This window comes from Barbus barbus (assembly GCF_936440315.1).
Source record: "Barbus barbus genome assembly, chromosome: 25".
NCBI lineage: Eukaryota > Metazoa > Chordata > Actinopteri > Cypriniformes > Cyprinidae > Barbus > Barbus barbus.
The window spans coordinates 29058451-29075013 of record NC_136753.1 but is presented as its reverse complement, the minus strand read 5'-3'; positions in this window follow the sequence as shown (position 1 = coordinate 29075013).

Genomic DNA, 16563 nt, shown 5'->3' with positions numbered 1-16563 from the left:
ACTCGCCGGTTAAAGGCTTGTCACTCATGCGCTCCCGGTGCACATCACTCAAGATAAATGCTGCTTTGTTTGACAGACAAATAACGTCTTGGCTATATTGTGTTCCTGTATCACCTACTACTCCTCGTGCATTCACTAGCTTCCATCTTCTCACCCTTTTGCCACAGATTAATGTGTTTGACAAGCCACTGAGCAAGAAAATGCATTAATTGCTACTCAAAGCAGAGAGCTATCTTGGGAGCTCTTGTTCAGAAAATGAAGTATTTTTCTTTTCCCCTCTCCGAGACACCATGTGCTGCTGGAGAAGGAGCCGTGTGCTCTGGATCAGAAAGCACGTTTTTTGGGGGGACTTTGCGGATCGGCACGCGTGGCCTCTGCTCGGAAAGCAACAGCGATTTGATGAAGGCCTAATCAGCGAAATGGCATGATGATTCAGCTTGCTGTGGCGGCCGAACAAAGCAGCTCTGCCTAAATCTGCCACATGACATCCAGTCTTGTTCCACACGATGAGAATTCGTGTTGATTTTTTTCCCGTTGCAATATGATTCTGGCAGTCTGGACTTGCGTTTGCCTTCTTTTTTTCCCTCGAGCTAAACAGGGAATCCTGATGTCTACAAAGAACAAGGGATGTTTTTACAACTCATAAATGTTGCGGCTCTTGATCCTGCATTGATTTCAGACAGAACTGTTAAGAAAAACTCAATGAACCTTTTGATCTACACTGTACTTCTGAGTCGGGCAAGCTCTCTGGTGTAAATGCACGCCGCGCACTCTCTGGGGAGGCTTGAAGTCTTACATTAATTTCTTTTTCTTTTATTGTTCTGCTTCTGAATAAATGCAAGAGCTTGAAAAAAATGCCAGTTTGGACCTGCTTAAATTTCAAGAAACATACTCTGTGCAAGCACCTGAATGCAAATGTATGCAGTCCACTGTTGCGTTATGAAATGCAGAGCGCAATATATAATGCAAACAAAAATAGGTATTGTATTTTCAGCACTGCCACAAGAGGTGCTATAGAGGACATTAGTGTAAACCAGCTTCTTTTATGACCAGTTTTCTCTTTTAGGTCAGCTATTGTCATAATGCAGCAAAAATGTGAACAAAAATCAGATTCAAATTGCATGTGGTTGCAGAATTTGTTTTGACAAATTGCTTGTGATTTTCCTTGTTTGTAAATTGTTTTCGATAAAAGCATCGAAGCATGTTAAATTATTGAATTTATACTACTGTTAAAAAGTTGGGAGTCTATGAAATAATATGATAATAATTAATTTATGCATTAAATTGATCCAAAAGATCCAATAAAATATTTTTTTAGAAAACGTAATGAAATAATCCAATAAATAAATAAATGTTATAAAAATATATATTTTAATTTCTATTTATTAAAGAGCCCTGGAAGCCCTTTAGAATATTTAGAAACATTTCTTAAGCACCAAATCAGCATATTCAAATATCCTTATTTGCACTTGGTTTCAAATAATAGATCTCAGATATGAGTATATCTGTTTGTTTTTTGCATGTTTGTTTTATACATTTGCATTTTTTTATTACTAGTTTAAAAATAGACTTTAATAAATATATGATTTTATTTTCTAGACTTTTTAGACCAACTTGACTTGTTTAAAAAAATATTGTGATGATATCACTCCATGCCACCATGGTAACCATGGGACTTTTGTTTTTAGGATGCTAATATGTTGGTTTTGCTGTAACTGGTCATTTACTGCTATAAACTATTTTATACTGTTTAATGGTCCGTTAACCCAGAAATAGTAATGACATTATTAAGTCATAAGCATTGATTATCAATACCCAAAACCAGTCATAAACAATCAGGGGGTAGTGATAAATAACGCATCACATAAAAGTCTCCTGGACGGTTTATCGTCATTTCTGCCTTTCAAAGTCTCTCCGAAGATGCATATCCATTTGGCCATGAGGGCAAATATCAATCTCAGAGTGTAATTACAGGGGGCAGAGCCAATAGAGTAGGGGATTATGGGAGATGAATGGAGGACGTCTATGATATTAACTCTACTTTGCGTTTGCAGTGCCAGGTAGGGGACATGCAATTTCTGCGTTTCTGATTGATAATTTAAAAAGCCAGCTCAGAGTAAACGGGTGCTGTGATGGCATCGGTCGGTGTCCGGGGGGCAGCTGTGTTAATGAATGCATGCTCAGGTCTGGTTGTGTTAATTGCTGAGTGATGGGAAAGAGAGAGAGTCTATGGAGAGTGCGATCGATGCGAACGAGGCCTGTTGTTACTGGTCTGTCAAGAGTGGATAACTGGGCAATTTCTCCAGCGTGTTTAGGGAGTGTGTGAGTGTGTGTGTTTGTGCAGGTGGACGCGTGCGCTGCATGGACATTGGCTTTGGTGGAAGTGAATGTGAATACTGATCCATGTGCGCAGGAGGAAACACACAAGTGTGTAGAGTAAGATGTCTGAAGTGCCAGTACTTTGGGACCAAGCTAATGCTCTATTAGTGCAAACAACGTAATGATGCAAATCTTTCTATAATTCGATAGTAATGAGTCCTTACAGAGCCACTTGGCTGACCATCAGCGACGTTAAGTCTCTATTGCATCTTCTTGCAAAAACTTAAATATAAAAATGTATATTTATTATTAAATTGCCATTGTCGTGCAACTCTTCTCTCTAGTTGTCGCATCGCCATTCATTGTTATCATAATAATCCATAGGCCTATAGTTTGACAAGAAGCTTTATTAAATTAGTATTTTATCTTCGAACATCTGATGCTACTGTTTAAATGCATGCAAAACTATATATTTACCATATATTTGTACATTATTGTCACGGTGCACACAGCAGGGAGGACCAAGGAACACGGAGACGAGGATGTAACTCAAATAATATGTCTTTAATGAAGACAGGACAGGACAGGACAAGGCAAGGCAGACATCAAACACACGGGAAGTAACGAGTAGACCAGACGAAATCTAACTGAACAGACAGGACTATAAATACACAGCATAATGAGACAGATACGGCTAGACACGAATAAACTAATGATTACATCAGACAAGGACAGGAAACAAACCAAATAAGGGCACAAGAGGCAGGAACACATGACACACATGACAGAGGTCTGACAATTATCTGTTGTTAAACATATTAGTCTTTATCACATAAATCATAATTACACGGACAACAGTTTTCTAGTTATAGGTATTGCCATTCATCTGGTCACTGTCCTTTAATACATTTAGTTTGACATTTAGTTTTATTCATTTTATATTCAAACATTTGATACTACTGTATAAATGCATGCAGAACTATAGATTTACTTAATTTTTAAGTTGTTTTATTTGTTCTATTGCCATTTTACTGCTTTATTTTACAGCTTGAAGCAGTGTTTACTTAATTGATATTTGAATATTAACTATTATATAATTGGCTAATTCAAAAAGTTTATATTGTGCTATATATATATATATATACTTTTATAAATCGGAATTGCATTAACGACAATTCTATCTAGTTATTGATATTGCCAAATTAGTTTTATTAATTTCATATTTTAGACTTGAACATTTGATACTACTACTAAATATATGAAAAACAATATATTATTTAATTCCTTTTTCTGTTGTTTTATTTGCTCTGTTTGTGTTTAATTCAAATTTGAATATGATTATTAACCAATTTAATTAGCTTTCCCTTGCATCCTTTTTTCTTGAAGTTAATTTAAAAATAAATAATGTGCAAAACATTTTCAAAAAAAAAAAAAAATCAACATTTTTTTTAATTTAATAATTTAACAACATAATTTAACATAACATAATTTAGAATTTTTGAATGTTTGATACCTCTGTTATTTAAAGAAAATAAAACAATAATAACAACTAGATATATTTCTTTTTCAATAGTTTTTTCCCCTTTACTTCATTGATATTTCAGTGTCAGTTAATGAATATTAACTAATATTTGAAATGTAATAATATGTAAATTGAAATATAATGTCAATATCCAAGTCATAACACAATTTGATAGTAATGATTTGAATCACTACACATAAATATTGATGCACGTCTATGCAGTAATTGCCAAGAAGCTGAAACAGAAGGCCTTTTTTTGCTTATTTAGACTTTGTTATTGAATGATATATTTCCATGTTTGCTAAATTGATATTTGAATATTATGCATATTAATTAATATACATATAGATTTTTTAACTCTTTAAGTAGTTTTTCAGTTGCACATTCGTTTGTTCTTTGATATTGTAGTTGGAGAGATTTGAGCAGTATCGAATCAACAGCCTCAGTCTCGCGGTGAGCATCTGTTGTCTTGGAGCTCATGACAGGAGAGTTCAGGTTGGAGGCAAGCAGAGCAGATGACAGTACTTGAAAGGTGATTGCGTGTTGCGGTTTAAAGTGTGTATGTGATATGATGAGTGTGTGTTTGTGCGTCTGAACCCAAGACAGGTTGCAGCTGACAGCTAAAAACAAAACAGGTCACGTCTCACGGGGAAACAAATCCTCCGTGGAGACACTTCAGCCCTGCAGTGCGAAAAGCCTTGTAATGAATTCATTCAAAATGTTTATAGCCAAACATCTGAAGCCGTAAACTAGATCTCATTTCAGCCTGAGACAAGCCGGTTTTGTCTGGGCTAACTTTCTAATGCGCTGCAATGAAAATACATCTTAGAGATCTAATTACTTTAGGAAATAACCTTTATTAATTCATCTCTAGTGCATTTGCCACCTTTCTCTTATATTGTACCTTTTTAAAGTGGCAAAAGGCCACACGAATAACCGGCTGAAAATGTCATAGTGTCCTTGTAGATTTTCTTTATGATCGCAGTCGAGTCTCCATCTAACGCTGATGAATTGCTTTAGTAAATGCTAAAACCTGTGTGTGTTTTCACCATATGTCTCCTAAATTGTCCAACAGGATGATGTTATCATATATGTGCAGCAAATGCATTGATAGAATGCTACATTTATCATGATTACATCTTGTTTAGTCTGTCTAAAGTTTTAGTGTCTAAACTTTTCAGTGCATTTTGGCCAAGAAGAGCTGCATAAAAGCAACCTTTACATGGTTTTTCTACAAGGATTTGATGCTACTATGGATAAATGTTTCTTAGTGACTAGTTATTCATTAGAAGCATACATTGCTTCAGTCCTTTGAGTTCTAACCAATTTGTTTCCAGTCGTACTTGGGCATAGACTAAATATTCACTGTAAAATCCAAGATGTCTCAGTCCCATTGAGTTTTAGCTCTTCATACTTGAATCTAGAAACTAAATCATTCTAGAAATTAACAAAGTTCCAACATTTTGCCTTAATATCTGGAATTTCTGATGGATTGCTTTAGTAAATGCTAAAAACCTGTGTGTGTTTTTATCATGTTTCCAAAAAAGTGTCCAAAAGTATGATGTTATCATATATGTGCAGCAAATGCATTGATACAATCTGACGTTTTTCCATGATTCTGTCAAAGTTGGTCTGTTTGTACTTTTGCAGTGTATTTTCGTTGTTTTTCTTCTCTCAAAGAGTTGATGCTACTAACATGGATACATTTGTTTTAATAACTAGTTATTCCTCAAAAGTTTTCATTGTTTCAGTCCTGTGAGTTCTAACTCATTTGTTTCCAGTCATACTTCACTCAGTATTCAATATAAAAACCAATATCTCTCAGGCCTGTTGAGTTTTAGCTCTTCATAATTTAGTCTAGAAATCAGAAAAAAAGTTCCAACATTTTGCCTCGACAATGTTTGTCTAGATTTTTGCGCTGCAAATGCATTGATAAAACTCCGCATTTTTCATGATTATGTTTTGTTTAGTCTATCTAGGTACAAGCTGGTCCATTTGCAGTGTATTTAGGCTACAAAGTGCCATGTAAAGCAACCATTACATTTGAGTTCAAGCCTATTTGTTTCCAGCCTTCCAGACTCAATATTCGCTGTAAAAGCCAATATGCTCAGTCCCGTTGAGTTTTAGCTCATCATACTTGAGTCTGAAAACTAAATCAGTCTGGAAATCAAAAAAGCTCCTATATTTTGCCTCAACAGCGGTCATCTAAATGGACAAAACCCCATCAACACATCCATGCGTTCTTGTTTTTATAGATCCGTCTCGGTCTCGTCTCGGCTAATGGCTGCGCTCCTGAAGTCCGTGGCGCCTTTGTATGTACGATCGAATGGCTCTAAAAGGCTAAATGTATGTCCTGTTGCTTCACTGAAATCCAAGAGACCCCCTTGATCTGGTGCTAATTGTCTATCAGGGCATGCTGAAGCACAGAAATTATGTCCTTGGATTGATTTGAGAGATGTAGTCAAAATATGTACGGCACAATCAAATTGATCTTTATAACAGGGTTTCAGAATGTGGTGACTGCTGTCATTAGCTGAAACTGGATCCTGTGGCGTGTGGAGGTTTGTGACTTTGGCAGGTTGCCATTTGTACGTATTTTGCAGGGCTTATTTTCATATTTGTTTCATTTTACTGTCATTTCCTGTTAAAATGCAGGAGTAAATAGAAACAGGATTGAAAGCTCTTGCGGTTGCATGAGGCATTGCATTAAAAAAAAGCAAACAAACCCCAAATTCTAGGGAATGGAATAAAAATGTCACTTTCAAAACAGCAAAATGAATCAAATGATCTCACCGCACACCACCGACTGTCATCCGTAGCTTTTATTGGCTGCCGTCTCTGAAAAGCAAGTGGTAAACACTCCATCAGAGGAAGTGCACAATGAGAGGAGAGAAACATGATTAACAAATATCTCTCTCAACGCTCGCTGCTGCAAAGAGAGATTTTGTCTCATAAGCCCTTTAATCATTCCCTCAAAAAACAGAATAATATTTGTTTCTCTCGTCGGCTGATTTTACCACTGTGCGTAAGATGGAAAGATCCAAAACGCTTGTAATATTAGTGGCAGCAAGCTCTCAGAGGAAACATTTCATCGCTCAGAGGTTGTTCTTTCATAACTCGGTAGATAATGTAATGTAGTTTTCGGTGTTGTTTCGTTTAAATATCCACTTTGTTTGTTGTTGTTTTTTTTTCTCTCTTAAAATTCCAAAGCAATAATGAGCTTTTGCATATTAATTTAGGTTTTTTGTCATAACCAGCTGCAAGCAAACAAACATCAGGACGTTTGGTTAGTTACTTTAGTTCTAATTCTGATCCAGTTCACCCCATCACTGCTGAATTTATTAACATCCAAAATTATAAAATTATAAACCTTCTAGAATATGCATTTGATGTTGTTTTCTCATATTTGTTGAGGATGTAAGCATTCACACAACTCTATGTCAAAATGTCATAGTAGTGCAAAATCCAGTCTGTGCAGGGGATGTGAAGTGCAGGGATGGGTTGGTGTCTGTATTCAGAAAGGCACGGAAAATAAATAAAACATTCTAATAAAATTACGCAAGCCACTAAAGGGACATGGTTAGCTTCTTGCTAGCAGTAGCCTGTTACATTACAGTACATAAGATTTCACTTACCACATAAACAGAGTAAGGAGAGATGACTGAAGATGATGGCGAATGATTTACAGATCCTTGATATCATGACCCTTCCAAATACGGTAATATCTATTCTATGGCACCTTTAATAATATCAGTAACTATAATAGTATCACAGACACTAAAATAACACTTGCACATCATCAGTAGCCTACAAAAGATATAGCCTTTGTTTTGTCTTTGTCCTTTGAAAAGTTCATATTTATTTTGCTCTTGCTGCTCTAGCTATGCATGAAAGACATGATTATTTTGTATCACATAAATGTAAAAAGGGGTATTTTGAGAAACTTCTGCAATGTTAAAGCAAGACTGCATGTGTGATTTTTCTTTCCTACAGAGCTGTGTCTCGTCTTACTCCTTCAATGTTTTGAACCTCTCAAAGAAGAGTGAAGAAAACTACCCTCAAAGCCTGGCTGATCAGGTCAGAGAGACCTTGTGGTGTAATGGACAGAGCAGACAGAGAGCAGCTCTCTAAAAAACAGTCATTCTCTGTGAATCCTTCAGATACTGATGCAATGCAACTCTGGCTCTCTGGCATTAAATAGCTCTATGTGCTTGACAGGATGGGTAACTAATCTGACTAGTTGTTTTTAAACTGGGACTGACATTTAATGCATTAATTAATTGTGAAATAAACACAGTGAAAACATGCAATTAATAATGCCCATGCACTGACATCCATGCAAATAAGGAATTTTTCAAGAATGTAAATGCATTTTGCAACGTTAAGTTAACTTTTAACTTGACATAGCATTTTAAATGACATGAGACTCTGAAAAAGAGCAAGATGCATTTACGATTAAAGATTTATTTTTGCAGTTCAGTTTGATGCTGCTAAATGTATATATTTAAAGGCATAGTTATAGTTATGTATATATGTTGGTTTTTGTGGTTTATGGGGACTCTCCATAGGCGTAATGGTTTTTATACTGAACAAACTGTGTGTGCTATTGCCCTACACCTAAACTTAGCCCTCACAGGAGACTTTGTGCATTTTTAGATAAAAAAAAAACACCATTTAGTATGTTTTTTAAGCCTTTTGAATTACGGGACATAGGCAGTGTCCTCATAAACCACCTTCATATTATAATACCTCTGTCATACCCATGTCATTATACAAATTTGTGTCCTCATAAACCACATAAACATGCACACATATACACACACACACGCACACAAACAAATAAATAAAAATAAGATTTTTTCCCCCTTGGCAGCTAGCTAAAATAAAAAGCTATTTGTATATTTTGTTATTTTATATTTCGTTACATTCCAGTTAATGTTTATTTTACTTTCAAGTCATTCATTATGATAATGAATCAAAATAGGATGATAACAAATACAATTTTGTAATGTCAAGCAGCGTAACATGCTATTTTTGTCCAGCTAAAATAACTAGAAGCGAATGACACCGGTGGGCACCTCACATATTCAAGTTACAAATGGCTGCACCTGCTGGATAAAGCAGTATAATTTCATTAAAAAAGCAGCAGAAAAGAGAATGCATGCAAACACAGACGTCTCTAGTCTTCACTGTGAATCTGTGCACCGGTCTTTATGCGTCATTGCTTCTTCCTATAATGTCCAAATAGTCCACAAAGCACAGAAGAGCCTCGCCAAATGAGAAATCAATAATGTCAATAGGAACGCATTAAGATGGGCAGCCGCTCTTGAGTGTCCAACCCTAACCGTGGTCATTCCTCCATTTCTTTTCCCAAAATGTTTTTTTAAAAATATGTCTGCACCATTAGTGCTATTTTTAGGGAGTAACTCCTGATGATTGTGTGTCAGGATCTCATCAAACATCTCAGCGTCTCTCAACCGCTGCGGTGGGTGTTTGTGCTGCAGACGTGGACGGCGAGTCTTTGTTGTGTTCTGCCTCATTTATTCTAGACCAATGACAAAGATTCCCCATATCTGTGATCCACTCCAGCACAACACATACAAACACAAACCCACTGTTGTTTTTGCTGCTGGAAAGATCAATAAGGCTGTTTTTAGATGCTAGTGTGCTGACCCAGGGTTATTTTACCCCAACAAGGAAGGTTTTGTCATCATTTACTCAACGTTTAATATCAAAATTGAGAGTGGTTCAGATTTTTGAGCTCTGCAAAAGTAGTCAATATGATTTGTGTGCCAAGTCTTCTGAAGTCTTATGATGTCTCTTTTGTGAGGAACGAGGTCCAAATTTAAGTTGTTTTCTGCTGAAAAGTCTCCTGCAGCTCTTAAATGTCATTCATGCCTCATATCCCTCTACAGAGTAACTTCAGAAGACTCGGAATATAACACGGGTCGACTACTTTTATGATGCTTTTATGGTGCTATTTTGTTATTTTTGGAGCTCGATGTCCTCTGGATGGATAACATCCATAAAAGAGGAATGTGGATCATGATGGTCCACTAGTCACCCTGTAGCTGAGTCATCGACTGGTAAGTGGACTTATGTACAGTAATATACACGGCAAGGTGTTTGAAAAAAAAAAATACGATTCAAAATGTGAATGTATTGTAAAATGCATCATTACTCCAGTCTTCAGTGTCACATTTTTGAAAGAAATCTCTCCTGCTCATTATTTGATCAAAAATAAATAAAAAAATATTAAATATTATTATAATTCAAAATAACTGCATGTGTACTATGTGTATATGTCAATTCAAAGATGAATTTTCAGCATCATTACTCCAGTCTTCAGTGTCACATGATCCTTCAGAAATCATTCTGATATGCTGATTTGCTGCAAAACAGGTGCAATGCTTCATTTTTTGTGAAAACCATGCTACATTTTATTTGTCAGGATTCTTTGATGAATAGAAAGTTCAAAAGAACAGCATTTATTTGAAATACAAATCTTTTTTTTTTTTACATTCTAAATGTCTTTACTGTTACTTTTGATCAATTTAATGCATCCATGTCGATTAAAAGAGCCCCCCCCCCCCCCCCCCCCCCCAAAAAAAAAACTATTTAGTTTTTGGCATTTTAGTGTTGTAATGATCTGGCTCACAGAATGTTTTGCTACAGCTGTGAGGCATTTTGCACCATCAAATGCTTTAAATTAACCCAGTTTAAAGCACTGTGGCATCGTCTTTAATGGTTTTTCTGAGCGCCCTACCATGCACTTCATCACCTTTAATTTTTAGATCATTCAGGAACACCGTTATCTGTAACTCTCAATATTTAATACTAGCGCACAATGGCAGTTTTGCAGCATATGAGGATTAGCGGACGCTATGATACAGTCTTTGCCTCGACTCTCTGAGGATCTCTCTCCGAGGAGCACTTTTCAGAACATTTGTTCATTAAATCTAATTTGTTAGGCAAGCGGTTGAGGTAGAACTCCATACTGTTACCTCCCAAACTAATGAAATGATTCAACACTGCAGCGTAAAGGCACAGCAGAGCATGAGAGGTGCACTTACTATTCTGAGAACGTTAGATATAATGAGCCGAAGCGATCAATGGCCCTAAGGTTATGTACTGAGCAATTATCATTTGCCAAGCTAAACTGCATTCGTGTCAAAAACATTTTTGGTCTGCGGAAAGCCTGTTGTATTTCCACACGTGACTAGAGTCACAAGAGATATCGCCCGGCATTACTGCAAAAACATGAAAGGTGTTCTCTGAGGGTTTGATTTAAGTTCTATTTCACCAGCATGACAATAGGACCGTGTTGGTTTCTTGTGAAGAAAGGCTATTGCTGGATGAGGTACTTTTGCATTGGAGAGCTGACACAATTTCCCAGTCCTCGGATGCCTCATATGAACTAGCCTGAAAAAGCTTTGAAATGTTTTACATGATAGTTGCGAGATTAGGCCTGATAGTATTGGTTGAATGCACAGATGTGTTTACTGTACGTGTGCTTGTTATTCTTTGAAAACCTTCTGGCTTGCAAATCTCATCTCTAATTCCTGTAATGTATTTTAGACTACAATACGACCTCTGACGTCGCAGTTCCATGAGGTATGTAACTGGAAATATGTCCTGAAGTAAAATAGAATCAGTGTCTTGTAGTTAGCATCTCTGTTAGGACTAAAAACAGTTGCTATTAAAAGATTTGCACATACTTTTATTGTAGCTGCAATGTTTCTGGTTGCCATGACAAACTTCACATGCTTGCTGCTCCTCTCAGAGAATTTAGAAATTCCCAAAAATAATGAGCTGAAAAGAAGCCAGTCCATTTATTTGTGCAACATGTCAAAATGCATGTGCTAAACATGTGTAAACGATATAAAACTAATAATAATATGAAGCAGTTAAGTAAAATTGTGTAAAAACTGTAAAATTGTGAAATATAATTACAATTTAAATTAACTGTTTTCTATGTGAATATTATTCCTGTGATGCAAAGCTGTATTTTCAGCATCATTAGTCCAGTCTTCAGAGTCACATGATCCTTCAGAAATCATTCTAATATGCTGATTTGCTGCTCAAGAAACCTTTCTGATTATTATCAGTGTTGAAAACAGTTGCAGTGCTTCATATTTTTTTGTGGAAATTGTGATGCATTTCATTTTTCAGGATTCTATGATGAATAGAAAGTTCAAAAGAACAGCATTTGTTTGAAATAGAAATGTCTGAAACCTCATTTCCATCGTTTACAGCTGCAGATGCTGATGCTTTTTCGATAGGAAAGAGAATAAAACCTGCAAAGTTGGAGCTGCATTAAGCGTTTTAGCTAATTGAACGCTGTCTGTGCGCACTTGCTAATGCTCTTGTCTTGGGTAATTCACTCGAACTCTGTTTAAATGCATGAAACCATAAGTCAGAAATGTTGGAGCTCAGGCAGAATAAATGACGCAATTATGCAGATGTGATTATGGATATGTGGTTTTTACGCCTCTATCCCAGGAGGCAAGCCATGCACGCTGATGCTAATAGCGCTAGAACAGCAGCCAGCTTTTGCCCCAATAGGCTAATTGTCTTCTGGTGACACCTCACGAGTGGTGCAAACCGCTTCAGTGTCCCGTCTCGGAACGAGAGGCCGGTCTTCTGACTAGAAATGCTCATTCTGGCTCACATCTGTTCGACTTCAGTGATTTAATTTGTCAATCTCACTTTGTCGGCTGGACCTTTGAATGGGATAGATATCAGTTCTTGCCTCCAAGTCTGTCAGTGCAATAGTTAAACCTGTATCAGTCGGTCCGGTTTGTCAATAAACGCTGTATTTGCATGGCAGCAAACACGATACGCTGCTTTCCATGAAAATACAGGCATTTTCTGCTCCGTGTCAGACTGAATAGACTCGGCCTTTCATATTGTCAGAGAGATTTGCAAATGAATTTGTGAGCCGCGCTGGCAGAGTTTGCTTTTACAAGCTCAAGGTCTTATGCGTCACACAGCTGTTATAGTGGATGCAGGAGTGTGTAGAATATTGTGTTACACAGAAAACATCAGTAAGCCCACAATTTGGCACATATTGACAGTGAACATCCCGTTTCCAGGCAATTTATAACGGCTCCGAGCTTCACTTAGACTTGTTTAAGTTGATCAGATGCTGTTTGGCTGGCAATATTTAACACTCGACTTCTCAAAGTAGTGCAAAGTTTGTGCAGGCAGTGATTATTTTGGTTTCCCATGTACAGTAACGCCGGTCCCTATACGCAGAGTATGCAGTTTGTGTAGGGCACCAACTTCCAGGGGGGCACCATCCCAGTTGCTCAAAAAAAAAAAAAAATAGTAATAAAAAAAAAAAACAGTGACGTACCATTCCTGCACCCGCGACAGCTCGCACCTCATGTTTTGCGGCTGAATGCAAATGATCATAATTGATGGACAACTATGCCCGTGAAAAGACATCAGCAATCCGGCGCCAAGAAAAAAATAACTTTTTTGGGTGTTAAGGTTAATAACATGTATAAATGTTGGTAATAATTTCACCACCACCAACGCATCTAATATTCTCTCCGAGTTTCCATGTTCACCCCCAAAAAAATCATGTGTGTTGTATCCATGGTAACCGCAAATTAACCTTGGTTTTGTTACTTCAAATAATATACAAAGAAGTATTAAGATAATATATTTTTGTGGTTATAAAAACAAACCTAAGCCAACAACAGTCTTTAAAATGACTTATGCATTATATAAAAACAATAGGACCGTATTAATTCTAATACCATCACAAATTAATCACAAATAATTCACAAATACCATTACAAACATTACAAACCATCAACTTTTAACCATTAAAACCACTAAAAACAATGGTTTTCGTCTGTAGTGTGTTTTGGGACATATTCCATTAGAATTTATTGGTTTTAACAAGCCACCAATAGAAGGAAACCAATTACCAGAAGAGACCAACAGGGTCCATTATGTTTCCATTAAAACCAGTAAAACCATTACAAATTTTGTGATGGTGTCTAATGTTTTTTTTTTTTTCCCAACATCTTATAGATGCCCGAAAAGGGCGCCAAAGGCCTGGTAATTGCTGCTGTTATACTTACAGGATGATCATATCCTTGTTTAATGGGCTATTGACCAAAGATTTAATTCAAATATTCATGTAATCTTTAATTTCCGGCCACCTTTTTGCTATAGATGACACAGCCTCTATAATTTCTTCAACAAAATACGTGTGGACATCACAACCCTTACAAAAATTAACCATGGTTTTATCGTAGTAAAACTGCTTAATTTTCTTTTGCATGATTTATGAATGAGACCATTTCTGAGACCATATAATCAATCAGACAACTGTATTAATAAAATAATAGCCATAGGTAACTGTCTAGATCTACAATTGTAATTTGTAAATAATACAATTTAATTCCAATTTATTTATTAATTTACTTTTATATTTGATTAAAGTTCTATTTTGACCTGTATAGTAGTTTTTTGTTTTTTTGAGGGAGGGGGGCCAAACAATACAATCCTGCTCAGGGCACCCAATTGGCCAGCAGCGGTCCTGCCCACGTATAGATTTAAAGAAATACTTCAGTGAGAGATGAAAATGTGTCTTCATATGCTCACTCTCAAGTCTTTTTTCTTCAGTGTTCCCGTAGATCAACCAATATGCCTTTGATTCCCAGGGAGTGCAGGTATAGATAAAACTTGTAGCTTTTTGAATATTAAGCCTGTTTAGGATATTTAGCATAATATCAACAATTCTGTGTTTTATGCAGTTCATGCAATGATTGATCCCGTCAACCTCCAAAAATGACTAAAGGATGCTACAATAGAAGTTCTCCATAATTTAAGTTCCCCAATTGTAAGTCGCTTTGGATAAAAGTGTCTGCCAAATGACTAAATGTAAATGTAAATTTCCATATGAAAGCTTTGTGAGGGGAATGGGCCAAAATACTATAAATATATTGTATTTAAAGATGTCAAATCTTGTTCAACCTTTTGCACATTTAAATATGACACATCACTATGCATGCATTTTCCCCTCTTTTTTCACTTAGTGAACAATATTTATATTACAAAATAAATCAGTGAACTTATTTGTCATTTTTAGGGTATGTATTTATTTTTTAAATCTTGTTCAATCATTGCACCAATCAACATTTTTTTTTTCAATTTAGCATAATATGCCACAGTACAGTGCATGCATTTTTCTTGTTCCACCTTTTGCACATTCAAATATGGCACATCACAATGCGTGCATCTTGTCATTTAACAGATGATTTATCCGAAGCGACTTGCAAATGAGGACTGTCAGAAGCAAATTATATTTATATTTATAGAATGCAGCGAATCTCTGAACCTATTTGGTACTTCTAGAGTTTTATGTATCAAATCTTGTTCAACCTTTTGCATTAAAGTATGGCACATTGCAAAGCATGCTTTCTTTTTATTTTTTAAAATTTGGCACTGATATGGCTTGTTACAATGCATGCATTTTTATCCAAAGCGACTTACAAATGAGGAACATCAGAAAAGTGAACAATATACACAATGAATGAAACTTATTTAACACGTTTTCCCGACGAGTGTTTTTCAGCAAAGATTTAAATATTTTGTTTGCAGTAATGCCACAAAGCTGTCATTCAAAAGATGCATGCATCATGTGCACTACTGATATGGTGCTTTATTGTGTTTTTAATCCTTATTGAATCTTGAAAGACATGATTACAAACTGTTGTTGCATAGGAAAGAGTTGCGTTGCATGGGAAAGATTCCTCAAAATGTCTACAATTGCAGCATATGGGAGATATGAGGATGAGTAAATCAGCTATTTCTGAATTAACTATACTCCTTTAATATGCAAATGAGGAAAAGATATATCTGATATAAAACATTACTTTGCACACGAGCTGAAGCATCTTTATTGGATGTGTTTATGAGCAGTACATCTGCATGCACGGTCCAGCTAGTGTTTTAAGAAAGATCTTCAAATCAGGCTTCCTCATTTAAATGTCCCTTCTTCCCCTTGTTCCATGAGCTCCAATCTTCAAACCAATCTCCTTATGTAAATCAGATCTGATCTAATATATATAAAAAGAGAGCAGGAGAGTACAGTACCCTCATTTACCATTATTCTCTGGATTCATCGTCGTCTTCTGAAAGGTATTCGGGGAATTTATTTTCTTTTTTCACCATCGCGTTTCTTTCTTTTGGTAAATAATGCTATTTCATCCCGTCGACCATAAGAAAGCGTTTCATAATAATCATGCCACGTTTGAAGTCGGAAAGTTTGGATTCTCTTGATCTTTGGCGTTGCTTTGGTATTCTGTGTTAATAAAGCGAGCGTGAAATTTGCGAGCGATGTGTTTTCTCTGCTCGGGTTTTACGCTATGGCTCTCTGTGCATTTCTGTTGTGTTTTTCTGTTGCTTTCGCCTGAAGTGACATTGCGAAAGGACAAGTATTGCTAAGTAAGAGCGCTGAATAAAAGCTGATTGATAGGCTTTAGTTTTCAAAGCTGACTTTTGAAGTGCCATACACTGGAGAATGGCTTTCTGGGGGTTTCAAATAAAATGTAGAGGTCTTTGCTGAAGGACTTCTGTGGAAGTCACATATTTTTTTTTTTATATATTTTTTATTAAAGCTCTCAAAGTCAGTGCAGCCTACTGTACAGTGCATTAAAAAGTCTTAATCTAACCAGGCTGTGTTCAGTTAAATGTCTGTG